General features: G+C 39.4%; 37 non-coding genes across 37 annotated transcripts; 18 read left to right on the forward strand and 19 right to left on the reverse strand.

Annotated features, from left to right (window-relative positions):
• The first annotated feature begins 496 nt into the window (after nt 1-496).
• Nucleotides 497-568, forward strand: trnag-ucc (transfer RNA glycine (anticodon UCC)). Its single transcript has one exon. It is a non-coding gene; the product is annotated as a tRNA-Gly (tRNA).
• Nucleotides 569-757: 189 nt separating this feature from the next.
• On the reverse strand, nt 758-829 carry trnae-cuc (transfer RNA glutamic acid (anticodon CUC)). Its single transcript has one exon. It is a non-coding gene; the product is annotated as a tRNA-Glu (tRNA).
• Nucleotides 830-1,488: 659 nt separating this feature from the next.
• On the forward strand, nt 1,489-1,560 carry trnag-ucc (transfer RNA glycine (anticodon UCC)). The gene has a single exon. It is a non-coding gene; the product is annotated as a tRNA-Gly (tRNA).
• A 189-nt stretch (nt 1,561-1,749) lies between these two features.
• On the reverse strand, nt 1,750-1,821 carry trnae-cuc (transfer RNA glutamic acid (anticodon CUC)). The gene has a single exon. It is a non-coding gene; the product is annotated as a tRNA-Glu (tRNA).
• Nucleotides 1,822-2,741: 920 nt separating this feature from the next.
• On the reverse strand, nt 2,742-2,813 carry trnae-uuc (transfer RNA glutamic acid (anticodon UUC)). The gene has a single exon. It is a non-coding gene; the product is annotated as a tRNA-Glu (tRNA).
• A 659-nt stretch (nt 2,814-3,472) lies between these two features.
• On the forward strand, nt 3,473-3,544 carry trnag-ucc (transfer RNA glycine (anticodon UCC)). The gene has a single exon. It is a non-coding gene; the product is annotated as a tRNA-Gly (tRNA).
• Nucleotides 3,545-3,733: 189 nt separating this feature from the next.
• trnae-cuc (transfer RNA glutamic acid (anticodon CUC)) lies at nt 3,734-3,805 on the reverse strand. Its single transcript has one exon. It is a non-coding gene; the product is annotated as a tRNA-Glu (tRNA).
• A 659-nt stretch (nt 3,806-4,464) lies between these two features.
• Nucleotides 4,465-4,536, forward strand: trnag-ucc (transfer RNA glycine (anticodon UCC)). Its single transcript has one exon. It is a non-coding gene; the product is annotated as a tRNA-Gly (tRNA).
• A 189-nt stretch (nt 4,537-4,725) lies between these two features.
• Nucleotides 4,726-4,797, reverse strand: trnae-uuc (transfer RNA glutamic acid (anticodon UUC)). The gene has a single exon. It is a non-coding gene; the product is annotated as a tRNA-Glu (tRNA).
• A 659-nt stretch (nt 4,798-5,456) lies between these two features.
• Nucleotides 5,457-5,528, forward strand: trnag-ucc (transfer RNA glycine (anticodon UCC)). The gene has a single exon. It is a non-coding gene; the product is annotated as a tRNA-Gly (tRNA).
• A 189-nt stretch (nt 5,529-5,717) lies between these two features.
• trnae-cuc (transfer RNA glutamic acid (anticodon CUC)) lies at nt 5,718-5,789 on the reverse strand. Its single transcript has one exon. It is a non-coding gene; the product is annotated as a tRNA-Glu (tRNA).
• A 659-nt stretch (nt 5,790-6,448) lies between these two features.
• trnag-ucc (transfer RNA glycine (anticodon UCC)) lies at nt 6,449-6,520 on the forward strand. The gene has a single exon. It is a non-coding gene; the product is annotated as a tRNA-Gly (tRNA).
• Nucleotides 6,521-6,709: 189 nt separating this feature from the next.
• On the reverse strand, nt 6,710-6,781 carry trnae-cuc (transfer RNA glutamic acid (anticodon CUC)). The gene has a single exon. It is a non-coding gene; the product is annotated as a tRNA-Glu (tRNA).
• A 659-nt stretch (nt 6,782-7,440) lies between these two features.
• Nucleotides 7,441-7,512, forward strand: trnag-ucc (transfer RNA glycine (anticodon UCC)). Its single transcript has one exon. It is a non-coding gene; the product is annotated as a tRNA-Gly (tRNA).
• Nucleotides 7,513-7,701: 189 nt separating this feature from the next.
• Nucleotides 7,702-7,773, reverse strand: trnae-uuc (transfer RNA glutamic acid (anticodon UUC)). Its single transcript has one exon. It is a non-coding gene; the product is annotated as a tRNA-Glu (tRNA).
• A 659-nt stretch (nt 7,774-8,432) lies between these two features.
• trnag-ucc (transfer RNA glycine (anticodon UCC)) lies at nt 8,433-8,504 on the forward strand. Its single transcript has one exon. It is a non-coding gene; the product is annotated as a tRNA-Gly (tRNA).
• A 189-nt stretch (nt 8,505-8,693) lies between these two features.
• Nucleotides 8,694-8,765, reverse strand: trnae-cuc (transfer RNA glutamic acid (anticodon CUC)). Its single transcript has one exon. It is a non-coding gene; the product is annotated as a tRNA-Glu (tRNA).
• A 659-nt stretch (nt 8,766-9,424) lies between these two features.
• trnag-ucc (transfer RNA glycine (anticodon UCC)) lies at nt 9,425-9,496 on the forward strand. Its single transcript has one exon. It is a non-coding gene; the product is annotated as a tRNA-Gly (tRNA).
• Nucleotides 9,497-9,685: 189 nt separating this feature from the next.
• Nucleotides 9,686-9,757, reverse strand: trnae-cuc (transfer RNA glutamic acid (anticodon CUC)). Its single transcript has one exon. It is a non-coding gene; the product is annotated as a tRNA-Glu (tRNA).
• Nucleotides 9,758-10,677: 920 nt separating this feature from the next.
• On the reverse strand, nt 10,678-10,749 carry trnae-uuc (transfer RNA glutamic acid (anticodon UUC)). The gene has a single exon. It is a non-coding gene; the product is annotated as a tRNA-Glu (tRNA).
• Nucleotides 10,750-11,408: 659 nt separating this feature from the next.
• trnag-ucc (transfer RNA glycine (anticodon UCC)) lies at nt 11,409-11,480 on the forward strand. The gene has a single exon. It is a non-coding gene; the product is annotated as a tRNA-Gly (tRNA).
• Nucleotides 11,481-11,669: 189 nt separating this feature from the next.
• On the reverse strand, nt 11,670-11,741 carry trnae-cuc (transfer RNA glutamic acid (anticodon CUC)). Its single transcript has one exon. It is a non-coding gene; the product is annotated as a tRNA-Glu (tRNA).
• Nucleotides 11,742-12,400: 659 nt separating this feature from the next.
• On the forward strand, nt 12,401-12,472 carry trnag-ucc (transfer RNA glycine (anticodon UCC)). The gene has a single exon. It is a non-coding gene; the product is annotated as a tRNA-Gly (tRNA).
• A 189-nt stretch (nt 12,473-12,661) lies between these two features.
• On the reverse strand, nt 12,662-12,733 carry trnae-cuc (transfer RNA glutamic acid (anticodon CUC)). Its single transcript has one exon. It is a non-coding gene; the product is annotated as a tRNA-Glu (tRNA).
• A 659-nt stretch (nt 12,734-13,392) lies between these two features.
• trnag-ucc (transfer RNA glycine (anticodon UCC)) lies at nt 13,393-13,464 on the forward strand. Its single transcript has one exon. It is a non-coding gene; the product is annotated as a tRNA-Gly (tRNA).
• Nucleotides 13,465-13,652: 188 nt separating this feature from the next.
• On the reverse strand, nt 13,653-13,724 carry trnae-cuc (transfer RNA glutamic acid (anticodon CUC)). The gene has a single exon. It is a non-coding gene; the product is annotated as a tRNA-Glu (tRNA).
• A 643-nt stretch (nt 13,725-14,367) lies between these two features.
• On the forward strand, nt 14,368-14,439 carry trnag-ucc (transfer RNA glycine (anticodon UCC)). The gene has a single exon. It is a non-coding gene; the product is annotated as a tRNA-Gly (tRNA).
• A 189-nt stretch (nt 14,440-14,628) lies between these two features.
• trnae-cuc (transfer RNA glutamic acid (anticodon CUC)) lies at nt 14,629-14,700 on the reverse strand. Its single transcript has one exon. It is a non-coding gene; the product is annotated as a tRNA-Glu (tRNA).
• A 658-nt stretch (nt 14,701-15,358) lies between these two features.
• trnag-ucc (transfer RNA glycine (anticodon UCC)) lies at nt 15,359-15,430 on the forward strand. Its single transcript has one exon. It is a non-coding gene; the product is annotated as a tRNA-Gly (tRNA).
• A 189-nt stretch (nt 15,431-15,619) lies between these two features.
• Nucleotides 15,620-15,691, reverse strand: trnae-uuc (transfer RNA glutamic acid (anticodon UUC)). Its single transcript has one exon. It is a non-coding gene; the product is annotated as a tRNA-Glu (tRNA).
• Nucleotides 15,692-16,350: 659 nt separating this feature from the next.
• On the forward strand, nt 16,351-16,422 carry trnag-ucc (transfer RNA glycine (anticodon UCC)). The gene has a single exon. It is a non-coding gene; the product is annotated as a tRNA-Gly (tRNA).
• Nucleotides 16,423-16,611: 189 nt separating this feature from the next.
• On the reverse strand, nt 16,612-16,683 carry trnae-cuc (transfer RNA glutamic acid (anticodon CUC)). The gene has a single exon. It is a non-coding gene; the product is annotated as a tRNA-Glu (tRNA).
• Nucleotides 16,684-17,342: 659 nt separating this feature from the next.
• On the forward strand, nt 17,343-17,414 carry trnag-ucc (transfer RNA glycine (anticodon UCC)). The gene has a single exon. It is a non-coding gene; the product is annotated as a tRNA-Gly (tRNA).
• Nucleotides 17,415-17,603: 189 nt separating this feature from the next.
• Nucleotides 17,604-17,675, reverse strand: trnae-cuc (transfer RNA glutamic acid (anticodon CUC)). The gene has a single exon. It is a non-coding gene; the product is annotated as a tRNA-Glu (tRNA).
• A 659-nt stretch (nt 17,676-18,334) lies between these two features.
• trnag-ucc (transfer RNA glycine (anticodon UCC)) lies at nt 18,335-18,406 on the forward strand. The gene has a single exon. It is a non-coding gene; the product is annotated as a tRNA-Gly (tRNA).
• Nucleotides 18,407-18,595: 189 nt separating this feature from the next.
• On the reverse strand, nt 18,596-18,667 carry trnae-cuc (transfer RNA glutamic acid (anticodon CUC)). Its single transcript has one exon. It is a non-coding gene; the product is annotated as a tRNA-Glu (tRNA).
• A 659-nt stretch (nt 18,668-19,326) lies between these two features.
• On the forward strand, nt 19,327-19,398 carry trnag-ucc (transfer RNA glycine (anticodon UCC)). The gene has a single exon. It is a non-coding gene; the product is annotated as a tRNA-Gly (tRNA).
• Nucleotides 19,399-19,715: the final 317 nt, after the last annotated feature.

Consider the following 19,715-nt stretch of genomic DNA (forward strand, 5'->3'; position numbering starts at 1 on the left):
CTACAATTAGGCTCAATTGTCTTAAATTCAGCAAGCAGTCAAGCACGCCTAAGAGCAAATATTTATTGCAACACATAGACTTTAAGAACCAAATTCTGGAAAAGTTTTTTTGTGTTGTGAACAAAAGCTATAGTGAACTAAAGCTATACTATGGCCTCAGACTGTCAACAGTCATGGAATTTGACGGAATGTACAGCGTTGGAGACTATTTTAGCACTGGAACTGCTATAGGTTTTTGGGTGGACATCTCTGTCATGTTGAAAATCAAAAGGTCTTTCTTTGATTACATTTTGTTGCCTTCCTGTGGATTAAGTTTCTTCTTAATGTAGATCAAATTTAACACAGACAACGGTTTCTGATCTGACTCTTTGTCAGCAGTCACTGATGGTGCAAGTCAAATTAGTTCAGTGCACAATAAAAATGTAAAACTTCAAACCCCAAGAATGACCAGTAATTGCATCTTTCCGATCATAACGATTTTACATTGAATTATGTGGCATTGGTGGTATAGTGGTGAGCATAGCTGCCTTCCAAGCAGTTGACCCGGGTTCGATTCCCAGCCAATGCAAAGATTTATCTGTCCTACTTCGAAGTAAGCAAATTGCAGAGTATTTCCTAATCCATTCTAAACATCACCAAAACTACTGATTGTGTAAATGTACCTGTTTTTAATTGTTTATCTTAAAGCTGCCATTTCCTCAATTATGTGATCAACAATGATTTTTGACAAGAGATACTGAGTACAGAAATGAAACTCTTCCCTGACCGGGAATCGAACCCGGGCCACGACGGTGAGAGCGTCGGATCCTAGCCACTAGACCATCAGGGAGACACTATTCTTCTTTATCCACCAAGTGAACGCTTGCACAGTTGTATAGAATCAGTCATTCCATGAACTTGCATTGTCCAACTGACGTCCTGATTTTGGATTTCTTTTGCCACAAAAATGTGCGTAGAGTCCCATCGGTGTGTAAAATGACCTTCCGGAACGTCTACAATTAGGCTCAATTGTCTTAAATTCAGCAAGCAGTCAAGCACGCCTAAGAGCAAATATTTATAGCAACACATAGACTTTAAGAACCAAATTCTGGAAAAGTTTTTTTGTGTTGTGAACAAAAGCTATAGTGAACTAAAGCTATACTATGGCCTCAGACTGTCAACAGTCATGGAATTTGACGGAATGTACAGCGTTGGAGACTATTTTAGCACTGGAACTGCTATAGGTTTTTGGGTGGACATCTCTGTCATGTTGAAAATCAAAAGGTCTTTCTTTGATTACATTTTGTTGCCTTCCTGTGGATTAAGTTTCTTCTTAATGTAGATCAAATTGAACACAGACAACGGTTTCTGATCTGACTCTTTGTCAGCAGTCACTGATGGTGCAAGTCAAATTAGTTCAGTGCACAATAAAAATGTAAAACTTCAAAACCCAAGAATGACCAGTAATTGCATCTTTCTGATCATAACGATTTTACATTGAATTATGTGGCATTGGTGGTATAGTGGTGAGCATAGCTGGCTTCCAAGCAGTTGACCCGGGTTCGATTCCCGGCCAATGCAAAGATTTATCTGTCCTACTTCGAAGTAAGCAGATTGCAGAGTATTTCCTAATCCATTCTAAACATCACCAAACCTAGTGATTGCGTAAATGTACCTGTTTTTAATTGTTTATCTTAAAGCAGCCATTTCCTCAATTATGTCATCAACAATGATTTTTGACAAGAGATACTGAGTACAGAAATGAAACTCTTCCCTGACCGGGAATCGAACCCGGGCCACGACGGTGAGAGCGTCGGATCCTAGCCACTAGACCATCAGGGAGACACTATTCTTCTTTTTCCACCAAGTGAACGCTTGCACAGTTGTATAGAATCAGTCATTCCATGAACTTGCATTGTCCAACTGACGTCCTGATTTTGGATTTCTTTTGCCACAAAAATGTGCGTAGAGTCCCATCGGTGTGTAAAATGACCTTCCGGAACGTCTACAATTAGGCTCAATTGTCTTAAATTCAGCAAGCAGTCAAGCACGCCTAAGAGCAAATATTTATTGCAACAAATAGACTTTAAGAACCAAATTCTGGAAAAGTGTTTTTGTGTTGTGAACAAAAGCTATAGTGAACTAAAGCTATACTATGGCCTCAAACTGTCAACAGTCATGGAATTTGACGGAATGTACAGCGTTGGAGACTATTTTAGCACTGGAACTGCTATAGGTTTTTGGGTGGACATCTCTGTCATGTTGAAAATCAAAAGGTCTTTCTTTGATTACATTTTGTTGCCTTCCTGTGGATTAAGTTTCATCTTAATGTAGATCAAATTGAACACAGACAACGGTTTCTGATCTGACTCTTTGTCAGCAGTCACTGATGGTGCAAGTCAAATTAGTTTAGTGCACAATAAAAATGTAAAACTTCAAACCCCAAGAAAGACCAGTCATTTCATCTTTCCGATCATAACGATTTTACATTGAATTACGTGGCATTGGTGGTATAGTGGTGAGCATAGCTGCCTTCCAAGCAGTTGACCTGGGTTCTATTCCTGGCCAATGCAAAGATTCATCTGTCCTACTTCAAATTAAGCAGATTGCAGAGTATTTCCTAATCCATTCTAAACATCACCAAAGTTAATGATTGTGTAAATGTACCTATTTTTAATTATTTATTTTAAAGCAGCCATTTCCTCAATTATGTCATTAACAATGATATTTGACATTAGATAATGAATATAGAAATGAAACTCTTCCCTGACCGGGAATCGAACCCGGGCCACGACGGTGAAAGCGTCGGATCCTAGCCACTAGACCATCAGGGAGACACTCTCCCTCTTAATCCACCAAGTGAACACTTGCACAGTTGTATAGAATCAGTCATTCCATGAACTTGCATTGTCCAACTGACGTCCTGATTTTGGATTTCTTTTGCCACAAAAATGTGCGTAGAGTCCCATCGGTGTGTAAAATGACCTTCCGGAACGTCTACAATTAGGCTCAATTGTCTTAAATTCAGCAAGCAGTCAAGCACGCCTAAGAGCAAATATTTATTGCAACACATAGACTTTAAGAACCAAATTCTGGAAAAGTTTTTTTGTGTTGTGAACAAAAGCTATAGTGAACTAAAGCTATACTATGGCCTCAGACTGTCAACAGTCATGGAATTTGACGGAATGTACAGCGTTGGAGACTATTTTAGCACTGGAACTGCTATAGGTTTTTGGGTGGACATCTCTGTCATGTTGAAAATCAAAAGGTCTTTCTTTGATTACATTTTGTTGCCTTCCTGTGGATTAAGTTTCTTCTTAATGTAGATCAAATTGAACACAGACAACGGTTTCTGATCTGACTCTTTGTCAGCAGTCACTGATGGTGCAAGTCAAATTAGTTCAGTGCACAATAAAAATGTAAAACTTCAAACCCCAAGAATGACCAGTAATTGCATCTTTCCGATCATAACGATTTTACATTGAATTATGTGGCATTGGTGGTATAGTGGTGAGCATAGCTGGCTTCCAAGCAGTTGACCCGGGTTCGATTCCCGGCCAATGCAAAGATTTATCTGTCCTACTTCGAAGTAAGCAGATTGCAGAGTATTTCCTAATCCATTCTAAACATCACCAAACCTACTGATTGCGTAAATGTACCTGTTTTTAATTGTTTATCTTAAAGCAGCCATTTCCTCAATTATGTGAACAACAATGATTTTTGACAAGAGATACTGAGTACAGAAATGAAACTCTTCCCTGACCGGAAATCGAACCCGGGCCACGACGGTGAGAGCGTCGGATCCTAGCCACTAGACCATCAGGGAGACACTATTCTTCTTTTTCCACCAAGTGAACGCTTGCACAGTTGTATAGAATCAGTCATTCCATGAACTTGCATTGTCCAACTGACGTCCTGATTTTGGATTTCTTTTGCCACAAAAATGTGCGTAGAGTCCCATCGGTGTGTAAAATGACCTTCCGGAACGTCTACAATTAGGCTCAATTGTCTTAAATTCAGCAAGCAGTCAAGCACGCCTAAGAGCAAATATTTATAGCAACACATAGACTTTAAGAACCAAATTCTGGAAAAGTTTTTTTGTGTTGTGAACAAAAGCTATAGTGAACTAAAGCTATACTATGGCCTCAGACTGTCAACAGTCATGGAATTTGACGGAATGTACAGCGTTGGAGACTATTTTAGCACTGGAACTGCTATAGGTTTTTGGGTGGACATCTCTGTCATGTTGAAAATCAAAAGGTCTTTCTTTGATTACATTTTGTTGCCTTCCTGTGGATTAAGTTTCATCTTAATGTAGATCAAATTGAACACAGACAACGGTTTCTGATCTGACTCTTTGTCAGCAGTCACTGATGGTGCAAGTCAAATTAGTTTAGTGCACAATAAAAATGTAAAACTTCAAACCCCAAGAAAGACCAGTCATTTCATCTTTCCGATCATAACGATTTTACATTGAATTACGTGGCATTGGTGGTATAGTGGTGAGCATAGCTGCCTTCCAAGCAGTTGACCCGGGTTCGATTCCCGGCCAATGCAAAGATTCATCTGTTCTACTTCAAATTAAGCAGATTGCAGAGTATTTCCTAATCCATTCTAAACATCACCAAAGTTAATGATTGTGTAAATGTACCTATTTTTAATTTTTTATTTTAAAGCAGCCATTTCCTCAATTATGTCATTAACAATGATATTTGACATTAGATAATGAATATAGAAATGAAACTCTTCCCTGACCGGGAATCGAACCCGGGCCACGACGGTGAAAGCGTCGGATCCTAGCCACAAGACCATCAGGGAGACACTCTCCCTCTTAATCCACCAAGTGAACACTTGCACAGTTGTATAGAATCAGTCATTCCATGAACTTGCATTGTCCAACTGACGTCCTGATTTTGGATTTCTTTTGCCACAAAAATGTGCGTAGAGTCCCATCGGTGTGTAAAATGACCTTCCGGAACGTCTACAATTAGGCTCAATTGTCTTAAATTCAGCAAGCAGTCAAGCACGCCTAAGAGCAAATATTTATTGCAACACATAGACTTTAAGAACCAAATTCTGGAAAAGTTTTTTTGTGTTGTGAACAAAAGCTATAGTGAACTAAAGCTATACTATGGCCTTAGACTGTCAACAGTCATGGAATTTGACGGAATGTACAGCGTTGGAGACTATTTTAGCACTGGAACTGCTATAGGTTTTTGGGTGGACATCTCTGTCATGTTGAAAATCAAAAGGTCTTTCTTTGATTACATTTTGTTGCCTTCCTGTGGATTAAGTTTCTTCTTAATGTAGATCAAATTGAACACAGACAACGGTTTCTGATCTGACTCTTTGTCAGCAGTCACTGATGGTGCAAGTCAAATTAGTTCAGTGCACAATAAAAATGTAAAACTTCAAACCCCAAGAATGACCAGTAATTGCATCTTTCCGATCATAACGATTTTACATTGAATTATGTGGCATTGGTGGTATAGTGGTGAGCATAGCTGCCTTCCAAGCAGTTGACCCGGGTTCGATTCCCGGCCAATGCAAAGATTCATCTGTCCTACTTCAAATTAAGCAGATTGCATAGTATTTCCTAATCCATTCTAAACATCACCAAAACTACTGATTGTGTAAATGTACCTGTTTTTAATTGTTTATCTTAAAGCAGCCATTTCCTCAATTATGTGATCAACAATGATTTTTGACAAGAGATACTGAGTACAGAAATGAAACTCTTCCCTGACCGGGAATCGAACCCGGGCCACGACGGTGAGAGCGTCGGATCCTAGCCACTAGACCATCAGGGAGACACTATTCTTCTTTATCCACCAAGTGAACGCTTGCACAGTTGTATAGAATCAGTCATTCCATGAACTTGCATTGTCCAACTGACGTCCTGATTTTGGATTTCTTTTGCCACAAAAATGTGCGTAGAGTCCCATCGGTGTGTAAAATGACCTTCCGGAACGTCTACAATTAGGCTCAATTGTCTTAAATTCAGCAAGCAGTCAAGCACGCCTAAGAGCAAATATTTATAGCAACACATAGACTTTAAGAACCAAATTCTGGAAAAGTTTTTTTGTGTTGTGAACAAAAGCTATAGTGAACTAAAGCTATACTATGGCCTCAGACTGTCAACAGTCATGGAATTTGACGGAATGTACAGCGTTGGAGACTATTTTAGCACTGGAACTGCTATAGGTTTTTGGGTGGACATCTCTGTCATGTTGAAAATCAAAAGGTCTTTCTTTGATTACATTTTGTTGCCTTCCTGTGGATTAAGTTTCTTCTTAATGTAGATCAAATTGAACACAGACAACGGTTTCTGATCTGACTCTTTGTCAGCAGTCACTGATGGTGCAAGTCAAATTAGTTCAGTGCACAATAAAAATGTAAAACTTCAAAACCCAAGAATGACCAGTAATTGCATCTTTCCGATCATAACGATTTTACATTGAATTATGTGGCATTGGTGGTATAGTGGTGAGCATAGCTGGCTTCCAAGCAGTTGACCCGGGTTCGATTCCCGGCCAATGCAAAGATTTATCTGTCCTACTTCGAAGTAAGCAGATTGCAGAGTATTTCCTAATCCATTCTAAACATCACCAAACCTAGTGATTGCGTAAATGTACCTGTTTTTAATTGTTTATCTTAAAGCAGCCATTTCCTCAATTATGTGAACAACAATGATTTTTGACAAGAGATACTGAGTACAGAAATGAAACTCTTCCCTGACCGGAAATCGAACCCGGGCCACGACGGTGAGAGCGTCGGATCCTAGCCACTAGACCATCAGGGAGACACTATTCTTCTTTTTCCACCAAGTGAACGCTTGCACAGTTGTATAGAATCAGTCATTCCATGAACTTGCATTGTCCAACTGACGTCCTGATTTTGGATTTCTTTTGCCACAAAAATGTGCGTAGAGTCCCATCGGTGTGTAAAATGACCTTCCGGAACGTCTACAATTAGGCTCAATTGTCTTAAATTCAGCAAGCAGTCAAGCACGCCTAAGAGCAAATATTTATAGCAACACATAGACTTTAAGAACCAAATTCTGGAAAAGTTTTTTTGTGTTGTGAACAAAAGCTATAGTGAACTAAAGCTATACTATGGCCTCAGACTGTCAACAGTCATGGAATTTGACGGAATGTACAGCGTTGGAGACTATTTTAGCACTGGAACTGCTATAGGTTTTTGGGTGGACATCTCTGTCATGTTGAAAATCAAAAGGTCTTTCTTTGATTACATTTTGTTGCCTTCCTGTGGATTAAGTTTCATCTTAATGTAGATCAAATTGAACACAGACAACGGTTTCTGATCTGACTCTTTGTCAGCAGTCACTGATGGTGCAAGTCAAATTAGTTTAGTGCACAATAAAAATGTAAAACTTCAAACCCCAAGAAAGACCAGTCATTTCATCTTTCCGATCATAACGATTTTACATTGAATTACGTGGCATTGGTGGTATAGTGGTGAGCATAGCTGCCTTCCAAGCAGTTGACCCGGGTTCGATTCCCGGCCAATGCAAAGATTCATCTGTTCTACTTCAAATTAAGCAGATTGCAGAGTATTTCCTAATCCATTCTAAACATCACCAAAGTTAATGATTGTGTAAATGTACCTATTTTTAATTTTTTATTTTAAAGCAGCCATTTCCTCAATTATGTCATTAACAATGATATTTGACATTAGATAATGAATATAGAAATGAAACTCTTCCCTGACCGGGAATCGAACCCGGGCCACGACGGTGAAAGCGTCGGATCCTAGCCACAAGACCATCAGGGAGACACTCTCCCTCTTAATCCACCAAGTGAACACTTGCACAGTTGTATAGAATCAGTCATTCCATGAACTTGCATTGTCCAACTGACGTCCTGATTTTGGATTTCTTTTGCCACAAAAATGTGCGTAGAGTCCCATCGGTGTGTAAAATGACCTTCCGGAACGTCTACAATTAGGCTCAATTGTCTTAAATTCAGCAAGCAGTCAAGCACGCCTAAGAGCAAATATTTATTGCAACACATAGACTTTAAGAACCAAATTCTGGAAAAGTTTTTTTGTGTTGTGAACAAAAGCTATAGTGAACTAAAGCTATACTATGGCCTTAGACTGTCAACAGTCATGGAATTTGACGGAATGTACAGCGTTGGAGACTATTTTAGCACTGGAACTGCTATAGGTTTTTGGGTGGACATCTCTGTCATGTTGAAAATCAAAAGGTCTTTCTTTGATTACATTTTGTTGCCTTCCTGTGGATTAAGTTTCTTCTTAATGTAGATCAAATTGAACACAGACAACGGTTTCTGATCTGACTCTTTGTCAGCAGTCACTGATGGTGCAAGTCAAATTAGTTCAGTGCACAATAAAAATGTAAAACTTCAAACCCCAAGAATGACCAGTAATTGCATCTTTCCGATCATAACGATTTTACATTGAATTATGTGGCATTGGTGGTATAGTGGTGAGCATAGCTGCCTTCCAAGCAGTTGACCCGGGTTCGATTCCCGGCCAATGCAAAGATTCATCTGTCCTACTTCAAATTAAGCAGATTGCATAGTATTTCCTAATCCATTCTAAACATCACCAAAACTACTGATTGTGTAAATGTACCTGTTTTTAATTGTTTATCTTAAAGCAGCCATTTCCTCAATTATGTGATCAACAATGATTTTTGACAAGAGATACTGAGTACAGAAATGAAACTCTTCCCTGACCGGGAATCGAACCCGGGCCACGACGGTGAGAGCGTCGGATCCTAGCCACTAGACCATCAGGGAGACGCTATTCTTCTTTATCCACCAAGTGAACGCTTGCACAGTTGTATAGAATCAGTCATTCCATGAACTTGCATTGTCCAACTGACGTCCTGATTTTGGATTTCTTTTGCCACAAAAATGTGCGTAGAGTCCCATCGGTGTGTAAAATGACCTTCCGGAACGTCTACAATTAGGCTCAATTGTCTTAAATTCAGCAAGCAGTCAAGCACGCCTAAGAGCAAATATTTATAGCAACACATAGACTTTAAGAACCAAATTCTGGAAAAGTTTTTTTGTGTTGTGAACAAAAGCTATAGTGAACTAAAGCTATACTATGGCCTCAGACTGTCAACAGTCATGGAATTTGACGGAATGTACAGCGTTGGAGACTATTTTAGCACTGGAACTGCTATAGGTTTTTGGGTGGACATCTCTGTCATGTTGAAAATCAAAAGGTCTTTCTTTGATTACATTTTGTTGCCTTCCTGTGGATTAAGTTTCTTCTTAATGTAGATCAAATTGAACACAGACAACGGTTTCTGATCTGACTCTTTGTCAGCAGTCACTGATGGTGCAAGTCAAATTAGTTCAGTGCACAATAAAAATGTAAAACTTCAAAACCCAAGAATGACCAGTAATTGCATCTTTCCGATCATAACGATTTTACATTGAATTATGTGGCATTGGTGGTATAGTGGTGAGCATAGCTGGCTTCCAAGCAGTTGACCCGGGTTCGATTCCCGGCCAATGCAAAGATTTATCTGTCCTACTTCGAAGTAAGCAGATTGCAGAGTATTTCCTAATCCATTCTAAACATCACCAAACCTAGTGATTGCGTAAATGTACCTGTTTTTAATTGTTTATCTTAAAGCAGCCATTTCCTCAATTATGTCATCAACAATGATTTTTGACAAGAGATACTGAGTACAGAAATGAAACTCTTCCCTGACCGGGAATCGAACCCGGGCCACGACGGTGAGAGCGTCGGATCCTAGCCACTAGACCATCAGGGAGACACTATTCTTCTTTTTCCACCAAGTGAACGCTTGCACAGTTGTATAGAATCAGTCATTCCATGAACTTGCATTGTCCAACTGACGTCCTGATTTTGGATTTCTTTTGCCACAAAAATGTGCGTAGAGTCCCATCGGTGTGTAAAATGACCTTCCGGAACGTCTACAATTAGGCTCAATTGTCTTAAATTCAGCAAGCAGTCAAGCACGCCTAAGAGCAAATATTTATTGCAACAAATAGACTTTAAGAACCAAATTCTGGAAAAGTGTTTTTGTGTTGTGAACAAAAGCTATAGTGAACTAAAGCTATACTATGGCCTCAAACTGTCAACAGTCATGGAATTTGACGGAATGTACAGCGTTGGAGACTATTTTAGCACTGGAACTGCTATAGGTTTTTGGGTGGACATCTCTCTCATTTTGAAAATCAAAAGGTCTTTCTTTGATTACATTTTGTTGCCTTCCTGTGGATTAAGTTTCATCTTAATGTAGATCAAATTGAACACAGACAACGGTTTCTGATCTGACTCTTTGTCAGCAGTCACTGATGGTGCAAGTCAAATTAGTTTAGTGCACAATAAAAATGTAAAACTTCAAACCCCAAGAAAGACCAGTCATTTCATCTTTCCGATCATAACGATTTTACATTGAATTACGTGGCATTGGTGGTATAGTGGTGAGCATAGCTGCCTTCCAAGCAGTTGACCTGGGTTCTATTCCCGGCCAATGCAAAGATTCATCTGTCCTACTTCAAATTAAGCAGATTGCAGAGTATTTCCTAATCCATTCTAAACATCACCAAAGTTAATGATTGTGTAAATGTACCTATTTTTAATTATTTATTTTAAAGCAGCCATTTCCTCAATTATGTCATTAACAATGATATTTGACATTAGATAATGAATATAGAAATGAAACTCTTCCCTGACCGGGAATCGAACCCGGGCCACGACGGTGAAAGCGTCGGATCCTAGCCACTAGACCATCAGGGAGACACTCTCCCTCTTAATCCACCAAGTGAACACTTGCACAGTTGTATAGAATCAGTCATTCCATGAACTTGCATTGTCCAACTGACATCCTGATTTTGGATTTCTTTTGCCACAAAAATGTGCGTAGAGTCCCATCGGTGTGTAAAATGACCTTCCGGAACGTCTACAATTAGGCTCAATTGTCTTAAATTCAGCAAGCAGTCAAGCACGCCTAAGAGCAAATATTTATTGCCACACATAGACTTTAAGAACCAAATTCTGGAAAAGTTTTTTTGTGTTGTGAACAAAAGCTATAGTGAACTAAAGCTATACTATGGCCTCAGACTGTCAACAGTCATGGAATTTGACGGAATGTACAGCGTTGGAGACTATTTTAGCACTGGAACTGCTATAGGTTTTTGGGTGGACATCTCTGTCATGTTGACAATCAAAAGGTCTTTCTTTGATTACATTTTGTTGCCTTCCTGTGGATTAAGTTTCTTCTTAATGTAGATCAAATTGAACACAGACAACGGTTTCTGATCTGACTCTTTGTCAGCAGTCACTGATGGTGCAAGTCAAATTAGTTCAGTGCACAATAAAAATGTAAAACTTCAAACCCCAAGAATGACCAGTAATTGCATCTTTCCGATCATAACGATTTTACATTGAATTATGTGGCATTGGTGGTATAGTGGTGAGCATAGCTGGCTTCCAAGCAGTTGACCCGGGTTCGATTCCCGGCCAATGCAAAGATTTATCTGTCCTACTTCGAAGTAAGCAGATTGCAGAGTATTTCCTAATCCATTCTAAACATCACCAAACCTACTGATTGCGTAAATGTACCTGTTTTTAATTGTTTATCTTAAAGCAGCCATTTCCTCAATTATGTGATCAACAATGATTTTTGACAAGAGATACTGAGTACAGAAATGAAACTCTTCCCTGACCGGGAATCGAACCCGGGCCACGACGGTGAGAGCGTCGGATCCTAGCCACTAGACCATCAGGGAGACACTATTCTTCTTTTTCCACCAAGTGAACGCTTGCACAGTTGTATAGAATCAGTCATTCCATGAACTTGCATTGTCCAACTGACGTCCTGATTTTGGATTTCTTTTGCCACAAAAATGTGCGTAGAGTCCCATCGGTGTGTAAAATGACCTTCCGGAACGTCTACAATTAGGCTCAATTGTCTTAAATTCAGCAAGCAGTCAAGCACGCCTAAGAGCAAATATTTATAGCAACACATAGACTTTAAGAACCAAATTCTGGAAAAGTTTTTTTGTGTTGTGAACAAAAGCTATAGTGAACTAAAGCTATACTATGGCCTCAGACTGTCAACAGTCATGGAATTTGACGGAATGTACAGCGTTGGAGACTATTTTAGCACTGGAACTGCTATAGGTTTTTGGGTGGACATCTCTGTCATGTTGAAAATCAAAAGGTCTTTCTTTGATTACATTTTGTTGCCTTCCTGTGGATTAAGTTTCTTCTTAATGTAGATCAAATTGAACACAGACAACGGTTTCTGATCTGACTCTTTGTCAGCAGTCACTGATGGTGCAAGTCAAATTAGTTCAGTGCACAATAAAAATGTAAAACTTCAAACCCCAAGAATGACCAGTAATTGCATCTTTCCGATCATAACGATTTTACATTGAATTATGTGGCATTGGTGGTATAGTGGTGAGCATAGCTGCCTTCCAAGCAGTTGACCTGGGTTCGATTCCCGGCCAATGCAAAGATTTATCTGTCCTACTTCGAAGTAAGCAGATTGCAGAGTATTTCCTAATCCATTCTAAACATCACCAAACCTACTGATTGCGTAAATGTACCTGTTTTTAATTGTTTATCTTAAAGCAGCCATTTCCTCAATTATGTGATCAACAATGATTTTTGACAAGAGATACTGAGTACAGAAATGAAACTCTTCCCTGACCGGGAATCGAACCCGGGCCACGACGGTGAGAGCGTCGGATCCTAGCCACTAGACCATCAGGGAGACACTATTCTTCTTTTTCCACCAAGTGAACGCTTGCACAGTTGTATAGAATCAGTCATTCCATGAACTTGCATTGTCCAACTGACGTCCTGATTTTGGATTTCTTTTGCCACAAAAATGTGCGTAGAGTCCCATCGGTGTGTAAAATGACCTTCCGGAACGTCTACAATTAGGCTCAATTGTCTTAAATTCAGCAAGCAGTCAAGCACGCCTAAGAGCAAATATTTATTGCAACACATAGACTTTAAGAACCAAATTCTGGAAAAGTTTTTTTGTGTTGTGAACAAAAGCTATAGTGAACTAAAGCTATACTATGGCCTCAGACTGTCAACAGTCATGGAATTTGACGGAATGTACAGCGTTGGAGACTATTTTAGCACTGGAACTGCTATAGGTTTTTGGGTGGACATCTCTGTCATGTTGAAAATCAAAAGGTCTTTCTTTGATTACATTTTGTTGCCTTCCTGTGGATTAAGTTTCTTCTTAATGTAGATCAAATTGAACACAGACAACGGTTTCTGATCTGACTCTTTGTCAGCAGTCACTGATGGTGCAAGTCAAATTAGTTCAGTGCACAATAAAAATGTAAAACTTCAAACCCCAAGAATGACCAGTAATTGCATCTTTCCGATCATAACGATTTTACATTGAATTATGTGGCATTGGTGGTATAGTGGTGAGCATAGCTGCCTTCCAAGCAGTTGACCCGGGTTCGATTCCCGGCCAAAGCAAAGATTCATCTGGCCTACTTCAAATTAAGCAGATTGCAGAGTATTTCCTAATCCATTCTAAACATCACCAAACCTACTGATTGTGTAAATATACCTGTTTCAATTATTTATATTAAAGCAGCCATTTCCTCAATTATGACATCAACAATGATTTTTGACAATAGATACAGAGTACAGTAATGAAACTCTTCCCTGACCGGGAATCGAACCCGGGCCACGACGGTGAGAGCGTCGGATCCTAGCCACTAGACCATCAGGGAGACACTATTCCTCTTTATCCACCAAGTGAATGCTTGCACGGTTGTATAGAATCAGTCATTCCATGAACTTGCATTGTCCAACTGACGTCCTGATTTTGGATTTCTTTTGCCACAAAAATGTGCGTAGAGTCCCATCGGTGTGTAAAATGACCTTCCGGAACGTCTACAATTAGGCTCAATTGTCTTAAATTTAGCAAGCAGTCAAGCACGCCTAAGAGCAAATATTTATTGCAACACATAGACTTTAAGAACCAAATTCTGGAAAAGTTTTTTTGTGTTGTGAACTAAAGTTATACTATGGCCTCAGACTGTCAACAGTCATGGAATTTGACGGAATGTACAGCGTTGGAGACTATTTTAGCACTGGAACTGCTATAGGTTTTTGGGTGGACATCACTGTCATGTTGAAAATCAAAAGGTCTTTCTTTGATTACATTTTGTTGCCTTCCTGTGGATTAAGTTTCATCTTAATGTAGATCAAATTGAACACAGACAACGGTTTCTGATCTGACTCTTTGTCAGCAGTCACTGATGGTGCAAGTCAAATTAGTTTAGTGCACAATAAAAATGTAAAACTTCAAACCCCAAGAAAGACCAGTCATTTCATCTTTCCGATCATAACGATTTTACATTGAATTATGTGGCATTGGTGGTTTAGTGGTGAGCATAGCTGCCTTCCAAGCAGTTGACCTGGGTTCGATTCCCGGCCAATGCAAAGATTTATCTGTCCTACTTCGAAGTAAGCAGATTGCAGAGTATTTCCTAATCCATTCTAAACATCACCAAACCTACTGATTGTGTAAATGTACCTGTTTTTAATTATTTATCTTAAAGCAGCCATTTCCTCAATTATGTCATCAACAATGATTTTTGACAATAGATACAGAGTACAGTAATGAAACTCTTCCCTGACCGGGAATCGAACCCGGGCCACGACGGTGAGAGCGTCGGATCCTAGCCACTAGACCATCAGGGAGACACTATTCCTCTTTATACACCAAGTGAACGCTTGCACAGTTGTATAGAATCAGTCATTCCATGAACTTGCATTGTCCAACTGACGTCCTGATTTTGGATTTCTTTTGCCACAAAAATGTGCGTAGAGTCCCATCGGTGTGTAAAATGACCTTCCGGAACGTCTACAATTAGGCTCAATTGTCTTATATTCAGCAAGCAGTCAAGCACGCCTAAGAGCAAATATTTATTGCAACACATAGACTTTAAGAACCAAATTCTGGAAAAGTTTTTTTGTGTTGTGAACAAAAGCTATAGTGAACTAAAGCTATACTATGGCCTCAAACTGTCAACAGTCATGAAATTTGACGGAATGTACAGCGTTGGAGACTATTTTAGCACTGGAACTGCTATAGGTTTTTGGGTGGACATCTCTGTCATGTTGAAAATCAAAAGGTCTTTCTTTGATTACATTTTGTTGCCTTCCTGTGGATTAAGTTTCATCTTAATGTAGATCAAATTGAACACAGACAACGGTTTCTGATCTGACTCTTTGTCAGCAGTCACTGATGGTGCAAGTCAAATTAGTTTAGTGCACAATAAAAATGTAAAACTTCAAACCCCAAGAAAGACCAGTCATTTCATCTTTCCGATCATAACGATTTTTCATTGACTACGTGGCATTGGTGGTATAGTGGTGAGCATAGCTGCCTTCCAAGCAGTTGACCCGGGTTCGATTCCCGGCCAATGCAAAGATTCATCTGTCCTACTTCAAATTAAGCAGATTGCATAGTATTTCCTAATCCATTCTAAACATCACCAAAATTACTGATTGTGTAAATGAACCTATTTTTAATTATTTATCTTAAAGCAGCCATTTCCTCAATTATGTCATCAACAATGATATTTGACATTAGATAATGAATATAGAAATGAACCTCTTCTCTGACCGGGAATCGAACCCGGGCCACGACAGTGAAAGCGTCGGATCCTAGCCACTAGACCATCAGGGAGACACTCTTCCTCTTAATCCACCAAGTGAACACTTGCACAGTTGTATAGAATCAGTCATTCCATGAACTTGCATTGTCCAACTGACGTCCTGATTTTGGATTTCTTTTGCCACAAAAATGTGCGTAGAGTCCCATCGGTGTGTAAAATGACCTTCCGGAACGTCTACAATTAGGCTCAATTGTCTTAAATTCAGCAAGCAGTCAAGCACGCCTAAGAGCAAATATTTATTGCAACACATAGACTTTAAGAACCAAATTCTGGAAAAGTTTTTTTGTGTTGTGAACAAAAGCTATAGTGAACTAAAGCTATACTATGGCCTCAAACTGTCAACAGTCATGGAATTTGACGGAATGTACAGCGTTGGAGACTATTTTAGCACTGGAACTGCTATAGGTTTTTGGGTGGACATCTCTGTCATGTTGAAAATCAAAAGGTCTTTCTTTGATTACATTTTGTTGCCTTCCTGTGGATTAAGTTTCTTCTTAATGTAGATCAAATTGAACACAGACAACGGTTTCTGATCTGACTCTTTGTCAGCAGTCACTGATGGTGCAAGTCAAATTAGTTCAGTGCACAATAAAAATGTAAAACTTCAAACCCCAAGAATGACCAGTAATTGCATCTTTCCGATCATAACGATTTTACATTGAATTATGTGGCATTGGTGGTATAGTGGTGAGCATAGCTGCCTTCCAAGCAGTTGACCCGGGTTCGATTCCCGGCCAATGCAAAGATTTATCTGTCCTACTTCGAAGTAAGCAGATTGCCGAGTATTTCCTAATCCATTCTAAACATCACCAAACCTACTGATTGTGTAAATGTACCTGTTTTTAATTGTTTATCTTAAAGCAGCCATTTCCTCAATTATGTCATCAACAATGATTTTTGACAAGAGATACTGAGTACAGAAATGAAACTCTTCCCTGACCGGGAATCGAACCCGGGCCACGACGGTGAGAGCATCGGATCCTAGCCACTAGACCATCAGGGAGACACTATTCTTCTTTATCCACCAAGTGAACGCTTGCACAGTTGTATAGAATCAGTCATTCCATGAACTTGCATTGTCCAACTGACGTCCTGGTTTTGGATTTCTTTTGCCACAAAAATGTGCGTAGAGTCCCATCGGTGTGTAAAATGACCTTCCGGAACGTCTACAATTAGGCTCAATTGTCTTAAATTCAGCAAGCAGTCAAGCATGCCTAAGAGCAAATATTTATTGCAACACATAGACTTTAAGAACCAAATTCTGGAAAAGTTTTTTTGTGTTGTGAACAAAAGCTATAGTGAACTAAAGCTATACTATGGCCTCAGACTGTCAACAGTCATGGAATTTGACGGAATGTACAGCGTTGGAGACTATTTTAGCACTGGAACTGCTATAGGTTTTTGGGTGGACATCTCTGTCATGTTGAAAATCAAAAGGTCTTTCTTTGATTACATTTTGTTGCCTTCCTGTGGATTAAGTTTCTTCTTAATGTAGATCAAATTGAACACAGACAACGGTTTCTGATCTGACTCTTTGTCAGCAGTCACTGATGGTGCAAGTCAAATTAGTTCAGTGCACAATAAAAATGTAAAACTTCAAACCCCAAGAATGACCAGTAATTGCATCTTTCCGATCATAACGATTTTACATTGAATTATGTGGCATTGGTGGTATAGTGGTGAGCATAGCTGCCTTCCAAGCAGTTGACCCGGGTTCGATTCCCGGCCAATGCAAAGATTTATCTGTCCTACTTCGAAGTAAGCAGATTGCCGAGTATTTCCTAATCCATTCTAAACATCACCAAACCTACTGATTGTGTAAATGTACCTGTTTTTAATTGTTTATCTTAAAGCAGCCATTTCCTCAATTATGTCATCAACAATGATTTTTGACAAGAGATACTGAGTACAGAAATGAAACTCTTCCCTGACCGGGAATCAAACCCGGGCCACGACGGTGAGAGCGTCGGATCCTAGCCACTAGACCATCAGGGAGACACTATTCTTCTTTATCCACCAAGTGAACGCTTGCACAGTTGTATAGAATCAGTCATTCCATGAACTTGCATTGTCCAACTGACGTCCTGATTTTGGATTTCTTTTGCCACAAAAATGTGCGTAGAGTCCCATCGGTGTGTAAAATGACCTTCCGGAACGTCTACAATTAGGCTCAATTGTCTTAAATTCAGCAAGCAGTCAAGCACGCCTAAGAGCAAATATTTATAGCAACACATAGACTTTAAGAACCAAATTCTGGAAAAGTTTTTTTGTGTTGTGAACAAAAGCTATAGTGAACTAAAGCTATACTATGGCCTCAGACTGTCAACAGTCATGGAATTTGACGGAATGTACAGCGTTGGAGACTATTTTAGCACTGGAACTGCTATAGGTTTTTGGGTGGACATCTCTGTCATGTTGAAAATCAAAAGGTCTTTCTTTGATTACATTTTGTTGCCTTCCTGTGGATTAAGTTTCTTCTTAATGTAGATCAAATTGAACACAGACAACGGTTTCTGATCTGACTCTTTGTCAGCAGTCACTGATGGTGCAAGTCAAATTAGTTCAGTGCACAATAAAAATGTAAAACTTCAAACCCCAAGAATGACCAGTAATTGCATCTTTCCGATCATAACGATTTTACATTGAATTATGTGGCATTGGTGGTATAGTGGTGAGCATAGCTGGCTTCCAAGCAGTTGACCCGGGTTCGATTCCCGGCCAATGCAAAGATTTATCTGTCCTACTTCGAAGTAAGCAGATTGCAGAGTATTTCCTAATCCATTCTAAACATCACCAAACCTACTGATTGCGTAAATGTACCTGTTTTTAATTGTTTATCTTAAAGCAGCAATTTCCTCAATTATGTCATCAACAATGATTTTTGACAAGAGATACTGAGTACAGAAATGAAACTCTTCCCTGACCAGGAATCGAACCCGGGCCACGACAGTGAGAGCGTCGGATCCTAGCCACTAGACCATCAGGGAGACACTATTCTTCTTTTTCCACCAAGTGAACGCTTGCACAGTTGTATAGAATCAGTCATTCCATGAACTTGCATTGTCCAACTGACGTCCTGATTTTGGATTTCTTTTGCCACAAAAATGTGCGTAGAGTCCCATCGGTGTGTAAAATGACCTTCCGGAACGTCTACAATTAGGCTCAATTGTCTTAAATTCAGCAATCAGTCAAGCACGCCTAAGAGCAAATATTTATAGCAACACATAGACTTTAAGAACCAAATTCTGGAAAAGTGTTTTTGTGTTGTGAACAAAAGCTATAGTGAACTAAAGCTATACTATGGCCTCAGACTGTCAACAGTCATGGAATTTGACGGAATGTACAGCGTTGGAGACTATTTTAGCACTGGAACTGCTATAGGTTTTTGGGTGGACATCTCTGTCATGTTGAAAATCAAAAGGTCTTTCTTTGATTACATTTTGTTGCCTTCCTGTGGATTAAGTTTCTTCTTAATGTAGATCAAATTGAACACAGACAACGGTTTCTGATCTGACTCTTTGTCAGCAGTCACTGATGGTGCAAGTCAAATTAGTTCAGTGCACAATAAAAATGTAAAACTTCAAACCCCAAGAATGACCAGTAATTGCATCTTTCCGATCATAACGATTTTACATTGAATTATGTGGCATTGGTGGTATAGTGGTGAGCATAGCTGGCTTCCAAGCAGTTGACCCGGGTTCGATTCCCGGCCAATGCAAAGATTTATCTGTCCTACTTAAAATTAAGCAGATTGCAGAGTATTTCCTAATCCATTCTAAACATCACCAAAATTACTGATTGTGTAAATATACCTATTTTTAATTATTTATCTTAAAGCAGCCATTTCCTCAATTATGTCATTAACAATGATATTTGACATTAGATAATGAATATAGAAATGAAACTCTTCCCTGACAGGGAATCGAACCCGGGCCACGACGGTGAAAGCGTAGGATCTTAGCCACTAGACCATCAGGGAGACACTCTCCCTCTTAATCCACCAAGTGAACACTTGCACAGTTGTATAGAATCAGT

The sequence above is a fragment of the Nothobranchius furzeri genome, chromosome 3 (assembly GCF_043380555.1).
Source record: "Nothobranchius furzeri strain GRZ-AD chromosome 3, NfurGRZ-RIMD1, whole genome shotgun sequence".
NCBI classification, from domain to species: domain Eukaryota; kingdom Metazoa; phylum Chordata; class Actinopteri; order Cyprinodontiformes; family Nothobranchiidae; genus Nothobranchius; species Nothobranchius furzeri.